A 27,148-nucleotide genomic window follows, 5' to 3' on the forward strand; every position below is an offset into this window, starting at 1 on the left:
TTCCTGAGCTAGTGAAACACCGTGCAGCCATATAGCAACCAATTCCTAGTCTTTCCTTTCCTCCAGCAAAGTGAAATGCAAAACAATGAGATTTGAGCAGGATAAGTTGCCAGCATCTGGATGATAAATCCATTGAATGCCTTAGGGTTTGGATGATTTATTTTGTTTGTGTTATCCAATTTAAATGCCACTCTATTTCTTCTAAATGTTCTATGCTCCACATCTCCTCCATCTTGTTTAGGAAGATAAATAATCAGATTACATTAGTCAATTGTTTAGGAGATTAAAGCAAATCAAGTCAATCACTACATCAAGAATTTCAAGCCCGTGCTGAATTTCTCTTTTGTATGAAAAGAAACTTTACTTTCCTGTTTTAGAAGCATCTTCCTTGTCTGCTGAAGGTCTGATTTTCCAGGGCTTCTCATACTGCAATGCATAGACTTTGACCCTACCTAGCAGCACTCTGTAAGATTTTAATATAGCATTCTTTATGTATCTTAAACATGTAAGTATTTTTGAGCTGGTGCTTTGCTTAATAAAATCTTTGACATATTCCTGAATCAACAAGGTTAGAAATGGAGGCTTTTTGTTAAGTTCCTCTGTTAGTAGCCTAAGCCAGATACTTTTAAATAAAGATGGTTTCTAAAACACAGAATACGCACTTCACAAATTGCTCCTTCAATTTTAACTTGAAGGTGAGATTAGGAAACAAAAGAGATGTGTCTAAAATAAGAATTAAAAACAACTATTTTATTTTTATTGTGTTTGAATGTCTAGACTGTGATGGAGTATTATTTTCACCATAGCCTGAACATTCCCATAATACAGCTGCCCACTTCTGTGATTTTTCTCTGCAAGAAATGATTTCCTTGGATTGTTTCTCTGATACCTCTGTGACATTCATCTTTGATCTTCTATCTACAGATGTGTTTTTTTTCACATAAGTAACTTCCTAATCCTTTTAATCTTACTAAAGAGTGCTGCTGCTTAACACCCTGGGACAGCGATTTCCATATGAATTATAGATATCTTTCTAATGTATTTGTTGGAGAAAGAATAATATGCATTTATGAACTGTTAGTGGACTTCAGTATATAATACAGTTGAGTTTTTAGAGTTCAAAAGGCAGTAGCACTGTGTGGTTGAAGAAGGTGATCTCTGTATACAGGCTGTTAGCCTTCATGTACAGTGGTTTTTGTCTTGCTCTCTCTCCAGGGCTCTATCAGCCATCTTTACTTTGCTTTTAATCATAATTCATTATTATTGCAACATTCCCTACAGGGACAAATGTTAACTGGTGACAAGTCTGTTTCTGGCAGCAAACCAGCCTCTTGAGTTCTTTAATTTTTTCTGCTGCTGACATTCCACTCCGTCACATGTAGCTGCTTAGTCCTAATTACTCTGCCCTTAAATTGACTTAATCTTGTTCAGGAACATAGCTTGCTACTTTCTGAAGTAGAAATGAATAATTCTTTCTAACATGAGTATTGTTTTAACTCTTTCTTTTACTTTTTCTTGTGTTTCTAGTCTCACTAGTATTTTCTACTGCACAAGCCCTATGTGTTAAGAATTTTATGCAATTAAACCCTAAGCAGTTGGCTTTGGCCATTACTGTGCATGCTACAGTTTGCTAAGTTGAACTTCATTTACAAATTGACATAACTTCTGGCTGCAGTTTAACCTTACCAAATACAATGTGTTTATTATATTTTGCATCAGTATAATAATGTTGATAAACAATAGTGTTGGCTATTGGATCTGTTTTGATTGATCAGAAGCATATTTATTACATATATATCATAAAACGTGTTGTGTAAGTATACTATCTATTTGTGCTGGATATTTAAATTGATTTCAACTTCTCAATGTTCTCTGCAAATGCAGAAATCTAGGTTTTCTACAACAGAAAAAGCTTCCTCTTGCACAAGAAAAGGACTCTGTGTGTTCTACCTAGGTTCCTTTCACTGTCACAGATCCTGGCATCTCCCTCCATTTTCTGCTTGCCTTTCTCCCTTATTAGTTCAATTTGGTGTGCTGCTTTGATCTGTCTCATGTTTTCTCCAGCTGCCATTGTAAGATGTCTCGTATGCCTAGGACATACTTGTGCAACTCATGTACAAATGTGTTCTTTTCACTGCGCTGCTTGGCATTAAACCATTTTGTAAGATCCCAGGGGCAGAGCTGTTACTTCTCTTTGCCCATATGCCACTAAACACATTGTGAGCACTCAGAGAATAAACATGCAGAGACCACCTCTGTTAATGCTAAATAAAGTTTCATAGCTAAACATTCATATGCCAGGAAACGTGAAATTTATAACCAAATTACTTTTTACCTTACCTTACTTATTCCTTCCATGGAACAGTGAAGTCAAAACCCTCTAGTTTAGCAAGTGCTCCGCCTGAGATAGTTTTATTTTGTGCGATTTACTTCTTTAAAAAAATGCAAATATAATGAGTTTTTGTCCAACAGAATCCTCAGATAAAATTTTCATTGGATGTTTCCTAACATTGGCATAGGTAGTGTAATCTCCAGCAAAGTCTGTTGACCTATGCAATAATGAGTTTATCTGTGTTACAAAATCCTATTGCAGGGTTTTCTTGGAACCAAGAATGTAGAGTTTTAGCTTAGCATTTTCATTTTGGAGAATAAATATTGCTTTTGTAACTTTAGTGGTCTGAGAGTGCATGGCCCTGCTTGTTGCTGTTACAAGTAAAACATACTCCTAAAGACTTAACAGGCACCAGTCAGCCAAGGGCCAAGTAATGTCTTCACTAAAGTTTTGTACAACTCCCACTGGTTGGGAATTTTAAGCAGTGGAGGAGCTTGCAGCAGCAAGGCACTGCAATGTGTTCTATCTTGTTGCAGTGGGCTTCAACCTTCGTGTGCTGTGGACCCACTGCTGTAAGACGTTCCTTCTCAGGGTAGAGCCGTCCCACCGGTTCTGTGAAGGACTATTTTCATCAGTAAAGGCCTTCAGAAAGGCATGATTTTTCTTCTCACGTTCATGGCTTTGTTATTCCAGGCTTTTATAAGGAGCACTCATTGCAGCAGGGCATATTCACCCTGTAAATGTCTGGATTGAGAGCTACCAAACAAAAGCAAGTACACAGTAAGCCTTAATAATGCAAGTATGTTAAACAAAGTGAGTTTGGTTGGATGAAAATCATTCTTGAACTAAATTCATTCCCAAACAGTAACTTCTTGCATCTTTGCTTGTCCCAGGTGCGCCCAGTGGAAATAGATTGGGACATTATCACTGCAAATGATGCAAGTCTGAAGTTCGTCTGGTTGGTTAACAGTGCGGGATGATAACTTCTGGCAGTTTCTCACCATGTTTCTCCAAGCACAGAGGATTTGAACTGTGATAAACGCTGGGAAACATCAGACAGCTGTCAGGTATGTTGACAGTGGGAAATTGGGAAGGAGGGACTGTATGTGTTATGCACTGAAACTGAATTTGTTCACACGATGTTTTGCTCCATCTGTAATTAAAACTGGGCTCAACCCAGAAGCTCTTTTTTTGCTCAGCTCTCACTTTCCATTTACTTTCTGCCTGGCAAAGAGGAGTTGGTGGTCCCCACACAGCCTCCCCTCCCTGCATCCAGAGCCCCTCTGGTTATGCCAAAATGATATGCCATTCACACTGAACTTGGCAGTATTTCATTATTCCTCCTTCCTTACATTTTTATCAGCAGTGACACTGGTGCCAAGCCTTGTGCACCTCTGGATAACATTTATGCAAATTATCGACTAAGCTATTTTGTACATTTGCTAATAATTTGCATACAACTGTACAATTTAGCTTAATATGTGCACACTGAGCACTGGGGAAAGGCTCAGAAGCGAGGAGCCAGATGTCTATTGCAGTCTGCCCACAGTAACCTTTTCCCAGCTCTCACTTTCTCCGCAAAACGGGAAGCAATACAAATTGCCTTTCTCCAAAGGAAAGGCTATGAAGCTTGGCTGTGCAGTGAGCACAGCAGAGATGCAGAGGTGTTTTCAGCAGTAGGCGGGAAAGGGAATATCAAAATATGTGGTCATTGCTACAATCCTGCTTGCCTTTCTTTTGCTCTTTAAGTCAGCCATGCATGTGAGAGTTCATTAAACATGTACTCTCCTTGCTCTTTCTCTCTTTTGCCCTCAATTTCTATCCTGACCTCTCTGCTTACCTATTTGTGTCCCTCAAATACAGGAAGGTGCACAGCAAATGTTGATCTTGAACTTTAAGGTAGCCTCCTTTTGATGTAGTAGTAAATGAAGGAAAAAAAATCTCCCCAGTAATAAAATGAGATTTTGCTGTTTGGGTCCAGACATAATGGGAAAGTCATTGGAAGAATGAATTCTGTTTTAGAAGTAAACAGATTCCTATTGCAATATGCCAAAGACTGAATTTGGTTTAATAGTAAGAATAATATAAACGTTGTCAAAATTTAGGATTGTGATCATTTGAAAAATAATGCTGTTTTTAATCAGATGAAAAAAAACTATTTATTTTATTGCTGTCATCACCTTAGTACTATTTTGTTTTTGTTCAGTGCCAGCAACCCAAATAAATCCATACTGTGCTCTTTTGTTTAATAGTGGCAGTGGTGGGTTATATAAACATGAAAATTGACGGTCTTCTGTTGCTTTGCTGTGTTCTTGCCTGTGCCAGTGGTACAGCTGGTGGAAGTGTTTGTTAGAACTGAGTTATTTGTTTTTAATGAGAAAGAATTGCTTACTTAGGTCTTCTTCTGCCTTTTTTTTTTTTTTTTAAGTATACCAATAAAAAGCACAGGGGAAATTCTTTCTGTCTGTGTGTACACTTATGTATGCGTTTAGAAAATCACCTGCAAATGAAATAAACCTAGAATCTTGTCATCTTAGTGGAGTTTCTAAACTCACCAAGGAAGGGAACAGCAAACTTTCCAAATGTTTGAAATAAAATTGATAGAATTTTGCTGCTTGCTCAGTTACTTAGGACTTGGTTTCCAGCCTACAAATATTCATAGCTACCTTTAGAAAAATGAACATTTCTAGAAAGTGTCTGAACAAATAATTTGTTGTGATTATTTGCATAAGTAATTTGATGAGCTAAGTGGATAAAGTGGTAAGAGTAGGAACATGCTTTTCCATATAACACGTTAGGTATGATTATGATTCAGGACATTTTTCTTTCATGAGCACAATAATAACATATACAGGTGTTCCAAATAATCCTCATAAAAGTTAAGTAATGTTTAAAACAAAGATGTCCCATGAAAATATGAAATATGATTTGCTATGGAAGGTGTGCAATTTAAAGTAAACCTAAAGAATTTATAATTCTTTGTGAAACTTGTTTGTCCAGAGTGGTGAAATGCTTCATTGGCACTAAACATTTCTGGTTTGATTGGGATTTGTGTTTGCTTTTTTTATCAGTACAGCTGTAGGTTTTTTCCCCTAATAAAATATACATGCATTTAATTCTGAAAAAAAAAAAATCTTCAGAGACAGACATTATCCTGCTAAAAATTATCTTTAAGGAACAATTTTAGAATAGAAAGGAAATCTGTGTATTATGGAATTCCCTTTGGAAAACCTAGTCTGTTTTATATTGACTTTGATACAGAGGCTAAACTACATTTAAATATTTTACAGCAATACTGCCTTTAAATGGGTTATAAATAATTCACTCGATAGCTGAACAGATGTCTCTGTGGAGTGCAAATTATCTATATCTTAATGAGTCGATTTAATAGAGTAAAACAAACTTCCAAGCTTTCAGTTATTGGAAAACAGATGACAGGAAGTCTGACATTCTGCTCTGTATAGGAGAAGAAACAGAAAAACTAGAAATAAAAGCAATTGGGAGTGCCAAGACATTTTTTTTTTTTTGAGCAGTCACATTGTGCAGTATCATGGCCTGTAACATTTTATTCCCACTTTTATGTTCAGAAGAAGCCTTGATTTTTATTTTCCTGCACCAGTCTTTACACAGAAGAAAGACAAGGATTTGCATTAAACAAAACTGAAAAATTCTAAACCCCTATTTAAAATTTATGTTGGTTTTGAAAATTCAACATCATTAAAATTCTTCAGGACCAACTAAATGATATTCTCCTGCTGAAGAGGAGACATGATGGAGCAGTAGAAGCATCTCTGTTCTCTGCTACTGGGACATTTGCAAATGCTTCCCCCAGCCATTCAGTGTCCTTGTGCATTGCTGTTGGGCAGCACTGCTCAGAAAACTAGGGAAGATCCTGGAAAAAAAACAGCAATGGAATCTTGCACTGAAAAATATTTCCACACAGTTTTTTTTTCACCTTAATTGAAAACCTTGGCTTCAAATCTTAAAAATTCTTAGGCTGTAAAAACTATGTAGGAGATAATAATCCATATTCTCAGATTCTAGAAATGAATCTAGCTACAATGACTCACAGAAAAAAAAAAACAAAACAAAACCAACCCCACTGCCAAAACTGAGATCGTCACTCCAGACTCCATATCCTGCCTTCATCCATGTAACACTTACAGGACATAAAATTACCAGAAAAAGGAGAAGGAAAAAAAAAACAACTTTAAAACATAGTGAAAGCTTTGGCCTTCTCACTAGAAACATACCAACCATAAAGAGACAGTGAGTTTGATGTGGTGGTGCTACTAAAAATCAGAAATTACACAGAAGTACTTTTCAGTGCTTGGCTGGGATTCAGAAAAAGAACAACTGTAGTTATTGCTGTTTTCCAATTTTATTCCTGTTCTAGTTGTAATGTTAAATCCTTTCTTGTGGATGAAGATTGTAGATCTGTACACACATGTATAAAGTATCACTTCTGATGAATGAGTCTTCTTCCTGATATTTATAAAATTGTTGAAACTGTTTCTACTAGAAAATGGTAATGTTACAAAAATCTTATTACATCTTTTTACAAAATCTTAAGGTGTGTGTGCAACATATATTATCAAACAGTATAAGTAATATAGCATTTCTGTGAACTTTTCAAACGTTTTCCCAACTAGAACAAAACACAGGTTTCAAAATGTAATTCCAAACAGAAATACAGATTTTAATCAAGATCTAGTGCCTACCAGCTGCCTGTGTATTTCTGAGCAGCATCTCTGAGCAGACATCCAATAAACCCCCAAGACTCAGATAGACAACAATGGACCTTGGAGAGGATGAAAGACTACAGCATAATTCAGTAAATGGAGTTAGGAGCTTCTCACAGCTTTGGCAGCAGTGTTGTTAATTCTCATAACCTTTGGCCTTGCTGAAGAACCCTGCTTCTGGAAGCACGAGTAGAAAGAGTGTCTTTCAAACTTTCATACTTATGAAAGAAATTTGACAATAGCAAACCTTAAAAACTGAGATATCTAAAGGCAAAGAAAAATATCTAGAATTTATTTATTTATTTAAAGGCTCCTGATTTTTTAATACCTGAGTGGGGGATAATATGGATAATTACTTTCAATGTGGCCTTCGTGAACACTAAGGTAACTTAAAAAGTACCTTTGTTCTGTTTCCTGGTAAGATGAACCTCTGAGGGGAAGCAGCAGAAAGTCTGTCTTCAGAACGATAAATGGGAAAGGTGCAAGTTCGTAAAAAGTCCTGCAATAAAACCATATCTGGAGTGCGAAAGGCAAGTGCCTCCAGGAGCCTGAAACTTTGCAAGATCCCTCAGGCGTCCTAGCTCAGCTCTGCACCCAAGACAAACTGCAAGGAAAGAAGAGTTCTTGTAATGAAGACCTGTATCACCAGTAAGACCCATTCACAAAGCATAGCTTCAGAGGAACAGTAAAATCACAAATGCTTGCTGACTTTTTATTTTTCTCTCTTTTTTTTATGTTTAAACTCTATCATTTGTTAAATTGTGATGAAATCTTAATTCGGTCAAGTGGAAATTCATCACTAACCTGCATCTCCAGACCTGCTATACTCGCCGAGTCTACTGATACTTTAATGCTGTGACCCTGCTCCTGTTGTGTCAGCCACCAGAACCCATAGTAAATGGCTATCTTCACAGCACAGCAGTATTAAAATGCAATGGGAAGCATATTAGAAAACTTTTGGGAGCAAACCCAACCACCTACACAGAGCAGATAATCTTCTTTATTATCAGATCTCTGGCAGCCCATCCCAGAATGCTACATCCCAGCTCCTGGGTTCATTTTCAGAATTGCTGCATGCAATACAGGGAATTTTAAAACATACTCAATTTGTTTCCCTGTTTTCTCTGCGTGCACCAGACATAACATGAGCAAGCTGTACTCGACTACAAGCTCTGTAGGCTGTTCTCCAAGTTGTGACAGGTAGTCACGGACACTGACCCAGGTGTCTCACAAGCACGGTGCAGTGGAGTGTGGCAGAACATGCTCTGTGCCTGTCCTGGCTGGCCCAGACTTGCAAGTCACTTCTCCTAAGCAGCCTGTGATGTTCCTCATAATGTGCACTTGCTCGGCTTGGCAGTGTATTGCAAATGCTGTAGTTAGGTCTCCTGCTTGCAAGGCAATTCCTTCAATGTTTTGCACAGGCATTTGTGGCTGCCAGAACCAGCCCAAGATTGCTGCAGAGAGAATTTAGACCCATCTTTGTGCACATCCAAGTGCACATTCAAAAATGTTCTCCATTAGAGGCATTTGAATTCAATGTGGGTAGAGGCAGCGTTGAATTTTGCAGGCAACTTCTGCTGGTGCCTTCTTCTGCATTTGACAACTTTTTGGTTCTGAATGGATCTGCTGTACAGTTCTATATATCAGCACCATTCCCAAATGTAATATTGTATTATATTGTATACAATATTCTCATATTTCTGAAGCTTTTTTCTTGTACCTGTGAAGAAAAGATAAAACTTTAAGAAACATAGATCTCATATCTTTTGTCATCTAAATTCATGATTTGTGTACTCCTTCAACAAGGGCATTACCTTTAAGGTAGCGTAACACATAAGGTATTATTACATGAGAAATGTGAACCGATATTAGCTGTGGCTGGGTTACTGAAGGAATGAGTAAAGGTAACTCTGTTATGTCACTTCCGCAAACAGCACAATTGGTGGAAAGATTTGTCAGCTTTTCCTCTTAATAGTTTCTAAATTAAGCATTTTTCATTTTAACAGAGCCACTTCTGTTTCTTTTGAATGTATTTCAAGAAATGATCTGTAGCCACAAATCAGGCTGGGGGGAAAGTGCTGTTAATAGTTGCAATAAGATTAGTGTAGGTTTTCATGAAAATCGAAGCAGCATACGAGTAGGACTCCCTCTACCCTTTCCCCCAGCCCAGTCGTGCCACCACTCCCCCTTGGTGGCAAGATCATTAGAGGAAGTCTGTGGTGGGCGATGAGGCTGCAGTGTCATCAGCATGCTGAAAGCTCAGCTCTCTTTTTCACTGAAACAAGCATCAACAGCATTACAGCTTTCTCATCGCCTAGTTGACAAGCTGGCTGATGAAACAACGTGCCGTGGTTCTCAGAGAACTGCCTTCAAATCAACCTGGGTGAGACAAGGGGCAGCCCTTTTAGCACAAGCATCCGGAACAGAGGTTTGGGCTGGTGTTGGCAGCAGTTACTGAGACAGTCCTTTTGCTCTTGTCAAATTATTTTGCAGCCTGAGTCCCTGGTTCCCAGATACCAGACAGGTCTTGTTATCATCTGGGGCAAACCTGGAAGTCAAGCTTTTCTCTCTCCTGTGGTGTTTGTCATCTGTGCTGTATATGTCTCCAGCCAGTTTACTCTAGTGGGTGAGGAATGGCATTTAGATTACCATTTAAACACCAGAATAAATTATTGAACTCATTTGGCAACAATACAGGTTCAACCTTTGAACAGACAAAAGTCTATTCACATATCTTTCGGTGAGTTACATTGTTGTGGAGACTTTCTGTGAGGATGTCTTACAGTAAACAACAATACTGAGACATCCTGGGTAAAGGAGAGGTAGGATGGGGAGGATGATTTTGCAGTTGTCTTAGTCATAGCTTTGAGAACTGAGAAAATGACAATCAAGAACTAATGGTTTGTCAGCTTTGACTGTCAGGGATACAGCCCAAATCCTGATTGTTTTCGTGGAGTAGTCCAGCTGAAGTTGATAGCGAAATTAACTGTGTCCAGTAAGCAGGATTTATTCCTTTGCAATATAAGGTGAGAATAGCTGGCAGAAATCTGTGAGATAATTGGCACACGACTAAAATACACTGGATGATTATCCCTGCTGAGTTCTTCCCAAAGTAATTACCAAACTAATATAAATATGTAGCAATATCAGTGCTATCACAGACAGTTCATCATGAATTTTGCATTTATTTATTTTTAGTATTCCTCAATTCCTAAGTATAGGCTATTCATAATGAGATGGTCATTACATAAACAGAGTAAGACAAGGTTCCTGCAACAAATACTATATTTTACAGATAAGTCTGGTTATTAGAAAAATGTGGCCAGAAAGACAAATGTATCCTTTAGAAGGAAGGAAGGAAGGAATTACTTCTCTTCAGTATTTCCTGAGGTTTTATTTAATGACATGTTTTCTGAAAAACTCTTAAATGCCTTAGAATGAGAAGAAATTATAAAACAATTTTCTAGAGAAAAAGAATTAGCCTATTGATGTGTTTGTGTGGGTAGAGATGAAAAATTAGTACATTTACCAAAGAAAAAGGAAATAAACATTTATTTCAACTAATGAAATACTGAATCTTTTTAGATGTTTCAGCCAAAACATTACTTCTTCCTTCAGTACAAGATAATATAATATTTGCCTTTGACTGATTCTTTAAAATCTCTGAAAATTAGTCTAAGATCTTGATAGCTAAAATGAGTCTTCTGTCCTCACAGTTATGCAAATGTAATGGACTATATTTTCCAAATGGCTTTCCTTGAGATTTTCCATGCAATAGAGGCCAAAAGAAGTCTGCAACAAAAATCAATTGTAATATATGGGTCAGCTACATTTCAAGTATTTGTTGCATTACCTTTATGGCCATTGAAAGGGAGAAAGAACACAGCTTATTATGATAACTGTAGGGCAAATGGAGCGGTAGCCAAGATTGTGAAGGGATTTTTGCATTGCAGTGGGGTCTCTAGGAATGGGGTTTGCACTGTTGCAAAGGAAGCTTCAGTAGCTGCTACAAGTTCCTTTGCTTGGATGGTGAGCATCACATGTAACTTCTTACAGCTGTACCTGCTGCCATGTGGGTACCACGTCTGTTCCTGTAACCATTGTCATGTTGTGTTCTGGGAAAAGGTGAGTGCATGCACAGTGCACTATTGTCAATACATGAGACAGCCATATTATAAAAAAAAAAATAAAAATAAAATCAGCAAAGCAGTGAAGCTGGCAACACCAGCAAAGTAGAACCCTAATGGGAGCTCTGCCAAGTTTTCACGAAAACACTGCTGAATGTTGGGTGAAGGGGAGATACAAAAGGGAACTTTTTTCTAAGTTATTTAACAGTATTAGATACACATACACAGTTTTTCAGGTGAAATTCTACATCTCATTTTTTGCCATTTGATTGGTTCTTACAAACAGAAAGGCACAAACAAGCTGTAATATGAAGCACTGGGTCTGGTCTCATCTTGATAACCAAATAGAGGAAAATAAATGCAGCTCTTTGTTGACCTGATTTAAACCCAGTTTCTCATCGTATGATTTCTTTAATGAAAGAAATCAAATATTTTGTTATAAAAAGATACCATATAGCTGCACTCATCATAAATTCTTGTGTTTTTTTTGGACTTTGCAATACTTCATGCAGTATTTTTAATATAAGTATGACCTTTCAATCATAACAACTCATATCAGGACTGAAGTTCTAGTTAACTATTTGATTATATGAAAAATGGTGAAATTAAATCTGGAACTTACGAACAAGTGAACCGTAATGAAATTATGTTGGCCTGATGTATAGCAACCATCATCTTTAATACAGCCCTGTATTAAAGACATTTCAAAATTCAGATGTTTCTTCTTGGAAAGAACAGAAACTGAGATTCAAAAGCCATCTAACTCTCTGCCTTTGACTTGCCAATGGTAAAATTGTTTTCTAAGCCTTGTTGGATTTAACAGATTCATACAATCCTTTTGAACAAAGTTTCATTTAAATTTCTACCTTATTTCCTTCAAGAACTGCTTAGGCATGTAAGCAACAAACTTTTGATCTTATTTTAATTACCTTTTAGTGAGAAATGCTCGTTATTTTACCAAACATTTCTTATAAATGTATTAGGTAACACAGCCTCTAGAAGGGTTTGATTCCTCTATTGCCTGAGTCTGCATAAGTGAACTGAATCTAAAGCTGATGGGATTTGTTGTAGTCCAGTGGGATATTCAGTTAAACCTTCAGTCATGTTTTCTTCAGTAGTTTGGTGGGTGTGATGAGTAGTGCCATCTGTCATTCCTTCCAGCAGCCCAAGCTCTCTCCTCACTATTTTTTCTTGGGAAATTGGGGTAAAAGTCCCATTGTCGAAAAGCCCGTTTCGCTTCTGGTATGTGCTTTCTATGGCCCGTTTTACTTCTGGTAGGCATTTCATAAGAGTGGGATTCATGGTGGACCTTTTGGACTGCGTTAGCAACTCCCAAAGTATAAGGCAGTGGAAATAAACTGTTATATGAATATCTGCCACTAAGCAATATGAAGTGCTTTTAAATACGTGAGTCATATTTATGGTGAGTTAAAGTGGAGTGAAGTTTTCGTTGGTGCCCTGAGAAAATATGAATATGAGATATGAGAACTGCATGTTGCACAGGTAAAGCAAAGCTGCTAGTAAGGGCTGTGGTGTTTGTTATTGCCTCTTGCTCTGGATCTATGTAATAAGTTTGCTGACATATTGTCAGTTTCATCAAAAATACACCCGAATTAGCATTACAGTGATTTTTGTGATGTAGAAATAGACTACTACAAAATATATGGCAATTTTCTTCTTTTGTATGCAGTGATGCATTCAAAGTCTTGTCTTAATACATTTCCTAATCTTAGGATAAGAAAAGATTTTTGCTTTTACTCGGGTTTCCTTTTTATAGAACACAGAAAATACGTGGTTTATATATGTCTCGTCTTGTTCCTTTGCTTTGATTCTGATGGAAGGAAGTTTTTGTCACAGTTCAGCATCTGAACTGGATTTTCTAATAGAAATATGTTCATAAATCTCTTAAAGGTCTTTTCACTAGGCACAAGTTCTCTGCTGTTCTTGCAATATAAACATTTCAGCGTTGTGCTAATGTGCTAATAGCTAGAATTTGAACCTAAACACTCGCCTTTCATTGTCACGTCTAGTGCAAATAGTAAAATTGTACAAATGATAAGAAGCAACGAAGGCTATTATCTTAATAACGTGCACACATGAATAGTTCTATCAAACAAAAGCAGCTAATTTACTTCATGAATGTCTTAGCTATTTAACATGCTTTTACCGTTAATAACTTAAGATGTAATATTTGAAATAAATGTTTTAGGCTTTGCACAGTGTTTCTGACAGCACTCACAGTGACACTGTTCTGCTGTTTCCTCTGACCTCATTTGCAGTGAGCTGTGTGCAAATAGATTAATGTACAGAAAAGCCTGTTGGAACTACAAGGATCAACCACTTAAATTGCAAGGAGAGGGGAAAGCAGTACTAGCTGTTGAAAGGTTGGATAAAAAACACTGAAGACCCACAAAGCAAAAAATATGAATAAGTTGCTGAAATGGCTGCCTTGTTGCCTAGAATATGTGAAAATAGAGGATGGTGAATGCCCTTCTAGGAGCATTCAATCCTCTATTTCTACATGCTCACCTTCTGTCATGGTATTTATCTTTCTTTCAAAGAAGAGAGGGAAGAAACCAAGTTGCTTGCTGAGTGGTTATTGTGCATTGCAGCTACACATTATGCTAACAAGGCTCAAAGGATGTAAGAAAATATCTTTACAACATCTGATTTTATATTTCAGTATAAGAAAACAGATAGCAAGCTCAAGGTTTTATTGTTAATATTTTCAGACCTGCAAACAAACAAACAAAAAAATAAATTAAAGAGACCTCCTAAACTGCAAAGAGCAGTTTCTTATATTTTCTTATATACTCAGGTTCTTGCTAGGAATCTGTTTGTAACCTTCTGGTCTTGAGAAAATGTTTTCTTTCTCAGTAAGACTACCTATGGTCAGGATATATGTTAACCTAGGAAGTACTGTTTTCCTTCTTATTTTTGCCTGAGTGGCAGAGTAAAAATCTGAGAATGTTTTCTCTTCAAAAGATGCATCTTTTTATTTCTCTCTGCTTCTTTCATGCTGCTTGCTCAGTCTGTTACACTTAGGAGACAACCGTGGTTCATCCTGAATTATTTGTCAGCACTTGCATTCATAAGGCATCTGGTTTTCAACACGCAGTGGATTGTCTTTACATTTATGCTGAGCAACTTGGGCAACAGCTGTAGCATAAATGCTGCAGGCTCTTGATTTCTGTCCTTAAGGGAATGCTTCTAATATACATACTGCAGGGGCACACGTAGTCTTCTGACTTCAAAATGCTTGCAACAAGCCAGGAGTCTCTGGGGCATAAAGGAAAAAGTCTAGCTCAGATTTTCTCTCTTCCAGCAAATGTGCTCAAAGGAAAGGCTGTAAGGTGGATGCTTCAGAAAGGAGGAATATTTCTGGGGAAACACAACAATCTCAGGATTTCCGACACTAGGGACTCTTTTTATATTATTTTTTTATTATTATTTTATGATTAGTATTTTGCTGAGAAAAAGATCTTTTTCTGACTCAACTTGACAATTTGCAAGCTGTCTCCAGAGCAGATCACAGATGCTATGACAAGATAGCTCCATAGTGTACTGAGTCAACTTCTCTTAAAATGACCTATGGCATAGGAATGATACAAAGAGGCAAACTGAAAGATGAGGATTTCTACACAACCTTTTCTTATTGATATTAGCATCTAGGTCAATTTTAAAAGTATTTTTGTATCAAACAAGATTCCAGTCTTGAGTGGTTGCAACAATTTTTCACCCCATTTTGAAGACCAAAGTAGTTGTAAAAGTTTTTCTTTAAGCAGGGTTGGAAATGAAATCATGTCTCTGGTAGGGCAGAGCAAAGCTGTTGGAACCTTGTAAAGTCCTTCAATGAGCATGGATCAAGTTTATACAGTTGATTATTGCTTCTTTTTTCCACTGTTGTAAATATTACATTGAATTTCCTTCTGAGATTCAGAGAGTCTAACAATGCTATCAGTTATGTTGTAGCAATTTGAGCAGTACGATGAGAAACTGTGCCTTTCATCAACAACAGAATTCCACTGGAAAGGTTTTAGACCCTGGAGAAGTCACTATGAACTTAGTTTATTCTCTCTCTCCTATAATTATGGATGGAGATGAATATTTAAATATCTGTCTGGATAAAAATAGTATTTTTTGTTTACTAGCCAAATGAAGAAGTTCTCTTGCACCACAGGAGACCAGATATTAAAAGAAAATATTCATTTTATGAGATGTACAAGGATCCTGCTGGTATTTAGGAATTTTAAAATGAGATTTCTAATCAGAAAAGTTAAATTGGGAAAGGAGTGCAGCTCCCACCATCTAAAAACCTAGGCTTTCTCTTTTCAAACTAGCTATCCCTGCTAGCTTCATGTCATACACATATCTAAAACTAAGCAAAAGCAGGCAGAAAGGGACCTATTCCCTTAACTCCATTGTATTTCACTGCATGGAGGGGTATGAAGAGCAAGTGTAAATGTTGTTGATCATTTGGCCCTTTTCTAGTTTTAAGAGAAAAGTGAATGGAGCTGGCGTTTTACTCTCAGTATTTTGCCAAAGTGCATGCAGCATGAAAGGGAAATTTCTGCCGGCAGGGACACCACTTACCCACCAGAGCTAGGTAGTGCTTTTACCTGGGAAAGTTGGTTCCCGCTGGACTTCTTGAAGAATTCAGCTTTTGTGGGTTTTGATTTGGGGGTACAATTTTGATACTCAAAACCGTGCCTGTTTTTATGTCCTGCCAAATATTGTCTCCTGCTTATTTCCACTCACATGGGCAGACTCAGTACAGCTAGCAATGTGAATTGAGCCTCATCAGCAAAGTAGTTAACAAGTTTTAATGACAATCTCTATTACTGGTAATATCAATCTATTACCAGTAATATTAAGAAAGCAATAGGGAACAGGACTTGTGATCGCTTTTCAGGGTTGAAATCACTGAGGCACTGTAATGTGACACTGTGAAGTATCATTTCACAGAGATACACTTCAGAGTACAACTTCTCTTTAATTCCCACAAACATAACTCTGAGCTAATTAAATGACCTTTTTTCCCCTACTGTTTTTTTGTGCAATTGAATAAAAGACAAGGAAAAAAGAGAATTTACTGAAGTTATTGAATGCTGTGTTATTTTTGAGATTTGTAGCCTCTTGGGAGATTCTAAAGTGCTTTGACACCAACAGAAGAAAGTACAGGTGCGAGGGACATCATCATACACAGTTCAGGAGGGTTTTAGAAAAGAGCAAAGGAAACCTATTCTTTAGGTCTTTAACTCTGACACCAGCAGGATGAAGAAGTTTTAAACTAAGCTGTTTCCCATGTAACTGATAGGGTTTAAGTAATGAAACTAGCCGTGTCCTAAACAGGGAAATTGCAAGAGGAGAAGGGAGGCTGGAGCAGCAGTGCTGAAACTGAAATTCATGTGAGAGCTAGTCATCTATGGACTTTTGTTACCATCTGTTTGTTTTTAAGTACTATTATTAATAGGAATATTTAACATTTGTTTATATACCACTGTCAAAATGCTATCTCAGAAGTTATTATTCATAACATTCTGTAGAAAACAAAGAAATCTGGTGAATATCTGTTACGAAAAATATTTCAAGTCCAAGGATTTGTACCATGACTTGATGGAGACTGAGGTGTTTTTCTGAACTCTGAACTGATTAACAGAATCTGTGAAACTGTTCGTTGGGTCATGAAGTATTGCTGAGATCATCTTCATTATCTGTTCTCTGGTAGTTTTACTTCTTAATTTAGTATATGAATTTTACCTTACTCTGCGTATTGTGCACCCTGTAGATACAATGCATATTACTATATTTCATATATAATTCCATAAAATTATCAGTATATACTAGATAAAATATAGAATATAAACGTATATTAGAAAGCCTCCAAATGACAACTTTTAAATCATTCAGATTTTGGCCTAACTGCTTCAAAAAAAACCAACATCCCCTCCAACCCTGTGATTTTGTTGCAGGAAGTAATATGGTGCATCTATGTCATTACAAGGGCTTAGTGAGAAAATACATTGTAAGTTTGCTGTAGAATAGCTAAGAACATTAGGCACAGGCTGATACCTATTCTAAAGTAAGTCCACAGTAAAATCCACAGTACTTCAACTCTTCAGGTTTGGATAGAAGTGTCACCGATGTATTACTCATCCTATTATAAAACTAAAACCAGGTTATTCACAATCTCTTTCCACTGAAACTGTAGATTCATGTCCAAGAGTCATAGTATTGTGTGCTATAAATTGTATAGGGAAATAGAAATATATTTTAACATTCAGTTCTACTGTAATACAAGATGAAGTAGTTGCATGCCAAAAAAAACCCCTGTCGGATGAGTGCCTGTGAGACAAGCGTACTAGTGGCTGCATGTTTATTTTACACGAGTTTCTCTGATTTCACCTCAGACACTCATCTGTTAAAGATGGTCTGAAAGAGTCGGATGTCAATGCAAAATTTAAAGTTGATCTATGTCTTCATGCCATTTAAGAAAGAGAGTCTGAATCTGCTCCCCAGCTGAATACAAAAAGAGTGGCTTACCCTTGTCTTAACAGGATGAAGAAATTAAAATGTTGTAAGACCAAATTCTCATACATGCCTTAAACTAAGAAAGCAAATTTTAAAACTAAAATTTTAAACTAAAAACAAATATGTTTGTCAGACTCATAAAACCTATGTTTCTCTGGTAGTACTTTTGGAAGTAGCATTCCCTTGATGAAATGTGTATGGTTGGCCTGTGGCTGCAAATGCTTTGAGGAGAAAGACGGATTTTTCAGGACAGCCAAACACAAAAATTTGTTATGTGTGCATGAGTTAAAAACTTTGATTCAGATTAGGATGTCGTCATATGGGCTTCATGCCATCTACGTAGTGATTATACTTTGGAAGTTAAGACATGGTTAGTCTGAGATAGTAACATTAGTTTTCTGAAAATCATAAATCCTAGAATAGAGAAAATGTGATACCCAGTCTTTGGAAGACTTAAAATACTTAAAAGTATTCATTAGTTAATGTATATATTACTTGCTGTACTTACTAATGAAGAGTCTTCATTAAGGATCATCAGGTCAGTACTCTAATAAATACACTAATAATTAGTGAAAACAAGCCTTGGGGCTTATTTTCATGGAACTAAGACAACAGAATGAGGCTGTGGCAGTGGCAGAGCATAGCAAATGGGTTGGTCAAAACTCAGGTGGTCACGGTGAACAGTTTTCCAGAAAACTGACACTGAGCTGTATATAATTCGGCAGTAGCAGTAGAGAAATTCATTGTGGTTGGAAGGATTATGGAGAAATATGAAGTCTGAGATAAAATGCCTGAATGTTTTATTAGAATCGTTTCCATGTGTTGCAAGATTGTAATGTCTTACACGGTAGTGTCCTCCTACTTTCAGGCAATAGAGATGTCCTATTGTGTTATAGGGAAGATCAGGATCCAGCAGAAGGCCATTCTGATGGCCTGGTTTGGCATGCAAGTCTCAGTGGGACATAGGACTACATATCCCATGCATAAATAAATTCCTAAAGCCATTTCACAGAATCACAGAATCGTCTAGGTTGGAAGAGACCTCCAAGATCGCCTAGTCCAACCTCTGACCTAACACTAACAAGTCCTCCACTAAACCACATCACTAAGCTCTACATCTAAACATCTTTTAAAGACCTCCAGGGATGGTGACTCAACCACTTCCCTGGACAGCCCATTCCAATGCCTAACAACCCTTTCAGTAAAGAAGTTCTTCCTAATATCCAACCTAAACCTCCCCTGGCACAACTTTAGCCCATTCCCCCTCGTCCTGTCACCAGGCACGTGGGAGAACAGACCAACCCCCACCTCGCTACAGCCTCCTTTAAGGTACCTATAGAGAGCGATGAGGTCGCCCCTGAGCCTCCTCTTCTCCGGGCTGAACAATCCCAGCTCCCTCAGCTGCTCCTCATAAGACTTGCTCTCCAGACCCCTCACCAGCTTTGTTGCCCTTCTCTGGACTCTCTCGACCACCTCCATGTGCTTCTTGTATCGAGGGGCCCAGAACTGAACACAGTACTCGAGGTGCGGCCTCACCAGAGCCGAGTACAGGGGGACAATCACTTCCCTAGTCCTGCTGGCCATGCTGCTTCTTATACAAGCCAGGATGCTGTTGGCCTTCTTGGCCACCTGAGCACACTGCTGGCTCATATTCAGCTGCCTATCAACCAGTACTCCCAGGTCCTTCTCTGCCAGGCAGTTTTCCAACCACTCATCTCCCAGCCTGTAGCTCTGCTTGTGGTTGTTGCGCCCCACGTGCAGGACCCAGCACTTGGCCTTATTGAACTTCATACAGTGGGCCTCAGCCCATTAGTCCAGCCTATCCAGATCCTCCTGCAGAGCCTTCCTACCCTCGAGCAGATCGACACACGCACCTAACTTGGTGTCGTCTGCAAACTTACTGAGGGTGCACTCGATCCCCTCATCCAGATCATCGATAAAGATATTAAAGAGAACTGGCCCCAGTACTGAGCCCTGGGGGACTCCACTAGTGACCGGCCTCCAACTGGATTTAACTCCATTCACCACAACTCTTTGGGCCCGGCTATCCAGCCAGTTTTTAACCCAATGAAGCATACGCCAGTCCAAGCCACGAGCAGCCAGTTTCTTGAGGGAAACATTATCAAAAGCCTTACTGAAGTCAAGGTAGGCCACATCCACAGCCTTTCACTCATCCACTAAGTGTGTCACTTTGTCATAGAAGGAGACCAGGTTCGTCAAGCAGGACCTGCCTTTCATAAACCCATGCTGACTGGGCCTGATCGCCTGCTTGCCCTGCAAGTGCCGCGTGATTACACTCAAGATAATCTGCTCCATGAGCTTCCCTGGCACTGAGGTCAAACTAACAGGCCTATAGTTCCCTGGGTCTACCCTCCAGCCCTTCTTGTAGATGGGCATCACGTTTGCTAGCCGATTTTTGAGAATAAATCTCATCTTGGTATTTTATGCTATTCTCAAGTATGTCAGACTACTTTGTTCAGAAACACGCCACTTAATGTAATTGGCTCCATTGCTAGAATGGCTGGTAGAAAGGATGCTGAAGACCTTTTGGATATAGTCTTGGACTGGGAAGGAGTAAGAGAGGAAAGGAGTAGAGGAGTATAATAGTAGAATATGGGAGGGAAGTTTGAGCTGAGATGAAGAAAATGCATTTTGAAAGAATTAAGAGAATGAGGTGCAGGGAGACCCTCAGTTCCTGGTGTGTGCTGCTGCTGAGGAACAGGCACTGTTTTGCAGAGAGAGGGAAAGTGTTTGAAAATAAAGATCTGGGTAATGAGAGATATAGGTTAGTAAATATGGGCAAAGTGTTCTATGGAAAAGGCCTTATTCTTTCTTACAGCTACTAAGGTCATAATATGCAAGATCCCTACTTGAATTAGTGCTTTCTAGTTCCAAGTTTAATAATATTCACTTTTGATAGAAGGTCAAGGTAAGGACAACCTCACCTCAGTCACTGGAAAGGTGATATAGCAAATAGCCTTAGAATACATTTCAAGAAATGTGAACGACAAAAAGGGGATTGGGGGTAGTCATCATGGGTTTATGAAGGAGGAATGATGCCTGACCAACCTGATGACACCTGGTGACTGGTGTGTTGGATGGTGAAGAGCAGTGAATGTAGTTTATCTTGACTTCAATGCTTTCAACTGTCTCTCCGGTAAGATTCTCGTAGACAAACTGACGAAACAGAAACTAGATAAATGAACAGTGAGGTGGACTGAAAACTTGCTGAACTGCGAGGCTGATAGGATTATGGTCAGTGGCACAGAGTCCAGGTGCAGGCAAGTTGATTGTGGTGTGCCTCAGGGCTTGATACTTGGGCCACTTCTCTTTAATGTCTTTGTTAATTAGCTGGACAATAGGACAGATTGCACCCTCAGTAAATTAGCGGATGATACAAAACTCAGAGGAGCTGTTGACACACTAGACAGTTGTGCTGCTGTACAGCAGGCTGAAGAAGTGGTCTGACAGGACTCTCAAGAAATTCAGCAAAGGGAAATGCAAAGTCCTGCACTCAGGGAGGAATAATTCCATGCACTAGTGCACACTAGGAGCTGACCAGCTGGAAAGCAGCTCCTCTCTGGTGGACAAGTTTACCAGGAACCAAAGAAAGCCAACCAACTCTTCAGCTGCTTTAGGAAGATCATGACCAACAGGACAAGAGGTAATGGGTGCAAAGTGAAACACAGGCGGGTCCATCCAAACATAAGAAAAAAAATTTCAATGTGAGGATGACCGAGCCCTGACAGAGGTTGACTGGAGAGGTTGTGAAGTCTTCCACCTTCCGTACTCAGAACCTAACTGGACATGGTCCTGAGCAAACTGCTTCAGCTGATCCTGCTTCAGGCAGGGGGTAGGAGATAGATGATCTCCAGAAATGCCTTCCAACCCCAACCTTTCTGTGATTCTGGGATCCTCCTCATCTACGTGGGCCTGGGAAATACACTGGAGTCTCCTCTCTGTCTGCCAGTGACAAATCTTAATTACGGTTTTCATTACTAAGTTCTTGGATCCTGTTTATAAATTTGGAATGTCTTCAGCTGGCACTGAAACACATAATTTAAACTACATGGCAAGATTTTAATGTTGCTGGTGACACGTGTCAAATGCTGTTTATTTAATTCCAAAACATAATGTATTAAGGCAACATGCTCTTAGAAACAACCTGACTGTTGAGATACTTAAAGATGCTGAAAATGCTCAAGAAGAAAATCAGTGAAGCATTCAGTGACATTTTAGATCAAACAGATTTTTTTTGTGTGTGTGTGTGTCTTTGTGATAATTGTATTGTCTTCTAGAATAGTTTTTCTACAACAATCTGATTGTAAACTTAGTGTGCTTCTTAAATTCTAAAATCTGTCTTCCAGAAGAAAGTTATCCTTTGCAGGATGTGGATATTTGCAAATATTATTTTATTCATTCTGGAAAAATATTTCCTTGTTCTACTTGCTTATATGTTTTTCATGTTGAATATATAGTATCTGTTTGATGTACAGGCAATTTTTGCTTCTGGATGTTCAGTTAATGCAATTTGTGCTAAGCATCTGTTGCATTACTACTGTCAATATGTCACTTTGTGCTTTTCAGTGTTTCACAGGGAAAGACTGTGCTAATTAACATCTCCTTCAGAGCACTCCCTTGTTTTTGAAGACAGTAATCCCTTCAGCCCACCTGCTAAGCAGAGCATAAGCACATGCTAAGATAGGTAGCGTTGGAGCTGTAGTCTTTTTCACTCATTTTTGTGTTAGGCAGAAAGACAGTGAAGGCAGGTAACTGGACAAAGCTGCTCTGTCAGATGGGAACATTTCATCTGTCAGTAGGACATTGGTCCTATTCCTGCCTTGGTTGCTTAGTTTCTGTATGGTGCCAAGGTTGCCACCTTACTTGCCTGCAACTTGTTCCACTTTTAAAACTGGGATTTTGGCACTGAAGTGCTTCTCAGAGCAGAGCAGGCATCTTCATCTGATTGAATGGATGCTTTGTTTTCATTTCTGAAACCCTAAAACTTAAAGTTTTGATTTTTTTTCTATTTCTCTATTTCTTTCCATCATTTAATGCAGTTGAGCGAAAAGGCATCTGTTGGTTTGTATTTCTTCTTCCACCTAGTTACTTTGTGAGACATTTCCAGTGAGTTTCCCTCTCATTTGCTGCAGCTGTTTAAAATGTTTATTTTTGTCATATGGGTGAACTCAATCAGTTATGAAAAGAGGAAAAACAAGGAGACTGATGATCAGGATAATGTGGGCAGCTAACAAAGACTTTTCAGGAGATGCAGAGGTTGTTAGTGTACCACACTGAAAGGACATAACTCTGGGCCTGAATTAGTGTGAACAGTGGTGAGGCACTCCAGTAAAAAACAGACATAAACATGTTGATGAAGCAGGAGATGTCTAAATGCCTCCTTTAAGAATAAGAAGTGAAATAAAATAAAACTTTTTTTTTTTTTCCTGGTAATTTAAAGTTTGGTAACACTGGAGATAGCAATGATACAAATGTAAGCATTGTGCTTGATGACTCCTATTTATGCCACCAGCCATTTGCCATCCTTTGCCATGTACCTCCCAGCTCCAAAGTCACTGCTTTGCAGTAGGAAGTTGTTTGATGTTCTTTCCCTTCCCTGTCCACTGTCCCAACCCAGCTGGTAAAATCTTGTTTGTCCCTCCATCTTGCCTGTCTCTCTTAGGCTTAGCTTGTCAAGCAGGAATTGAGAGTAGGTCTTGAGCTATGTTTCCACATTTCTGTCCTGTTGCTGGACACACACCATCATCTCACAAGCTACACACTCATGCCCTTTTGTTAAAGGCTATCACCACTATTAATATCACCACTGTTTGCTTTGCCTCGTCCTCAAATGCATTTCTGAAAAGGAGCACACTTGGTATACATGGTGGAGAGGAAAAGTTTTAAGCTGGATCAATATGTGAATCCTGTTAAAAGCACAGCCACACAAACTATCAGACTGGTGGGGCACTGGGTGAGACAACCTCTGCAGGACAGTGGGAGGTGGTGACTTCCCAAGTGGGGTCTGCTGTTGCCAACCAATATCATGCAGCCCCAGGCAGTGAGCTTGTTCAGGAATATGCTGGAGTACAAGGGAAGGAATAAAGAAGGGGAAAGAAGGAACCAGTAGGAAGTGTTGGAGTGATGTGAAATGAGGCACAGCACAAAGAGACTTGTCAAAAAGCACTACATGCCTCAGAAAGCATAACCAATTATAATACTGCAGATTTCAGTGGTGTTATTAGGTGAGACCATGAGGGAGTAAGCCAGAGAAACTGGTTTGCTGCATGGGCCAGGTAACTTCTCTTCTGTCCTTCTGTTTCTGATTTTTCAAAGCCACTTTGGCTGCTCTTCTAGTGATAAAGCTTATTCCTCAAAAAGCACATAAAGTTTTGTCCTAGTAATTCCTTCACCATGGGATGAATGTAAGCAGCCTTTGATTTGAAAATATAAAAGGAATCGGTTAGTTAGTATTAATTAGAGGCATAAAAATGATGTTATTGTTTCTGCCCCATGCTTTAATGAGTCTAGAAATTTCTGTTTGCCATAGCATGTAGTTCAATGATTTCCATTTGAAACTTGGAGAGTTTATTTCATCAGACATGTTCCCCCTGCTTCTTCTTTTTGACATCTCACTGAAATCTTTTGGGGAAGAACAGCCCAGGAAGAAAGAATAGAGCTGTAGCAGCTTGAAGTGCAGACATACTGAAGTAATTTATCTGAAAACTGTCTCCTGATTTGCGAGGATGGCCTTTTGCTTCAATGTTAATAACACTTCTCTATTGGCAGTTGCCGTAAGAGAAATGAAGGTCAACTAATTACTATAGCAGCTATTTTGTTTACTGAGCCTGTTCCTAGAAAACATTTTTGGCAGATTTCAGGGCTAATTGAATGCTTCATATGAATACCTTTTTTGGAGAAGAGGTTATGTGTGTAACTGAATTTTTTTCAAGTTTTCTATCTTTTTATTTGATTAATTTTGCTGAACCAGTATTTTTCAGTCTTTCTTGATCAATCAAATTGTAAAAAATGCAATAGCAGACTCAGCAGGGCAGATTTACTGCTAGGAGTAAACTGGTTTCTTAGTTACTCTTTGCAGCTCCCTTATAAATCTCTGTGGATTTTCAGATTTATCTGTGGATCATAATTTGAAAGTCACAATGACAAAGAGAATACAGCTTCCTTTGAAGGTATATAGTTTAAATACAGTGCTTTCATCAGAAGGCACATTATTGCCCTCCTTACTGTTTGCGTAGTCTTGTAGAATATTAACTTCAGGAACCAGGAACTTAGTTGAAATCCTATAAGCATTTAATCTGTGTTTCAACATCGGAGCTCAGTTACATAATCACTTATAACAAATTACCCACAAAATACCTCGGATTACTCTCTAGGGCTCTAATACGCAACCTGAAACCTCATAAATTTTGACTTTTAGGAGTATTCCCCTGACAAACCTTAAATAAATAGAAATTTTTTAGCAGCTTTAAATGAAAATTCATCATAAAAAATAAATATACAGTACTCCAAACTCCATTTCAGTGACTGCTAGCATTTCAGTGACATCGGACTGCTTTGGCGTGAACTAAAACAGTCCAGTGTTTCAGGAAAGATGTTTAAGTATCTTAGAGTACCAGTTCAGTATTTTTATTTCTTGGTATGGCTGGCTGAGAAGAATAGCTTCTGGAAGATGTTGTTTTAACTTTGCTTATAATTTGGTTTTGTTCTGAATTAGATCTGCTTCATCTGTTATGAGAATCCATGTAAATTAGGAGTTGTAACCAACACTCAATACCCCACTTATGCCTCCAATTTTCAGATAATATTTGGGACCTATATTAGCGTACAGGTCTTTGGCATTTACTAATATCTGACAAATGATTGGACTTTTCTTCTGTCTTGCATGCTGTATTTGTTTCACCCAGCATAAAATGTGTTTAAAACACTGCTAGTTCAAAACGGCTGACAGCCTTGGTGCAGTGGTGAAGGCAAGAGCAGCAGCTATGTGTGACCAGAGGAGGGGCTCCCTGCTTCGGCCAGCCCAGCACTATTCATGGATCTTAGAAAGACATCCCCACAGTCACCTCCCTGCCACAGACCATTGAAGCAGCATTTGCTAGCTAGTGTGTGATCAGCTCACCCTCTTCACATATAGCTGTTCTGTCAAAAAAAATGTTATTTCTCCTCAGCTTCTTGCTACCACCCACCTGGCAGAAATTACTGCCCCTGCACAGACAGTATAGCTACCAGAAGTGTACAGACATTGATTTCTAATGAATTCACTGTGGGAGCTGAGGTAGTCTATGAAGATGATCAGGGCAAACCTGACTGCCAGGTCAGTGGGCAGTGGGGAGCAGCAGCAGGAGGTAGTAATATATAAGATTATTAAACCTGGAAGATGTTTGGTCATGTCTATTGAGTGCTTCAGTACTGTAATAAGACAGGAGTAATTTCCAAAAGAGCAAAACCTCAGAGCTTAATGGGATTTGCTAGATCAAAAGGTGGAATTCATCAATTTCCACCATATTCCTCAACAATATTAAATCCTTCTGTTTAATTACTGTGATTTTTTTTTGACTTGGCTCTGTGTCCTATCAAATGAAACAGCCTTACTTTTCTGTGCAGTTTGCCAACTTGCTCCCCATTTTCTCCACCAAGTTATTAATAAATATTCAAATACTAGGTGCCATGGAGTCTGAACTCTCCATTAACCTCTCTCCCCTCAGAGAGTAATTTGTTCTCCAATCCTCTGTAGATTGTTTTTAAATCTATGAAAACATCTACTAAATCTATGAAAACATCTACTAAATTTCCATCAGATTTTCTAGGATGGAAATGGATTTTTTTTTTTCATTTCATTTCAAGTACCAGGATCAGGTTGGACTTTCCCTAGTAAAATCTGTAAGAATAGGCACTGCATGGTGATTTTCCTGTCTTCAGCAAGAGTAGTTGAGATGATCCCCTCTTCTTAGAGTTACTTAGTTGGATCATCCTGAAAGTTCCCTTCAGCACAGAAATAGCTTCCCAGTATCATGATCAATGTCTTTAAAGAAGCGGAAAGATCACCAGCCTCTATGAGGTGTGCTGGGTTTTATGCCCAAGAATTGAGGTAGGCTTATGAGAGCACTTTTTTTGACCTGGCACTTTTACCTATCTGTATAACCAGGGCATAAGCCCCATCTATAGGTAGTCCATAAAGTGGAGGTGACCTAGCAGTGACTCTGATGAGTTCAGCAAAATGTCTGGAGACAGTCTGAATCTTGCCCATGATAGCTTGGATTTTTCTGATAGTTTTTTTTTTTTTTTTTTCTCACCCTGTCTCTAAAGTGGCTACAGATTTTTGAGAGGTCACCAGAAAAAAAAAAAGAAAAAGAAAAAAAAAAGTTGAAGAGAAGGAAAAAAAGAGAAATAAAAGG

General features: G+C 38.5%; 1 long non-coding RNA gene across 8 annotated transcripts in view; it reads left to right on the plus strand.

The window, feature by feature from the left end:
- The window catches only part of LOC310882736, a 216,791-nt gene that overhangs the window by 28,333 nt on the left and 161,310 nt on the right, over nt 1-27,148 (plus strand). For all 8 annotated transcript variants that reach the window (XR_014573121.1, XR_014573122.1, XR_014573123.1 and 5 more), the window contains one exon: nt 3,226-3,399. This is a non-coding gene — a long non-coding RNA (uncharacterized lncRNA). The remainder of the gene's footprint in view (nt 1-3,225; nt 3,400-27,148) is intronic.

The sequence above is a fragment of the Anser anser genome, assembly GCF_964211835.1.
Source record: "Anser anser genome assembly, chromosome: 1".
Taxonomy (NCBI): domain Eukaryota; kingdom Metazoa; phylum Chordata; class Aves; order Anseriformes; family Anatidae; genus Anser; species Anser anser.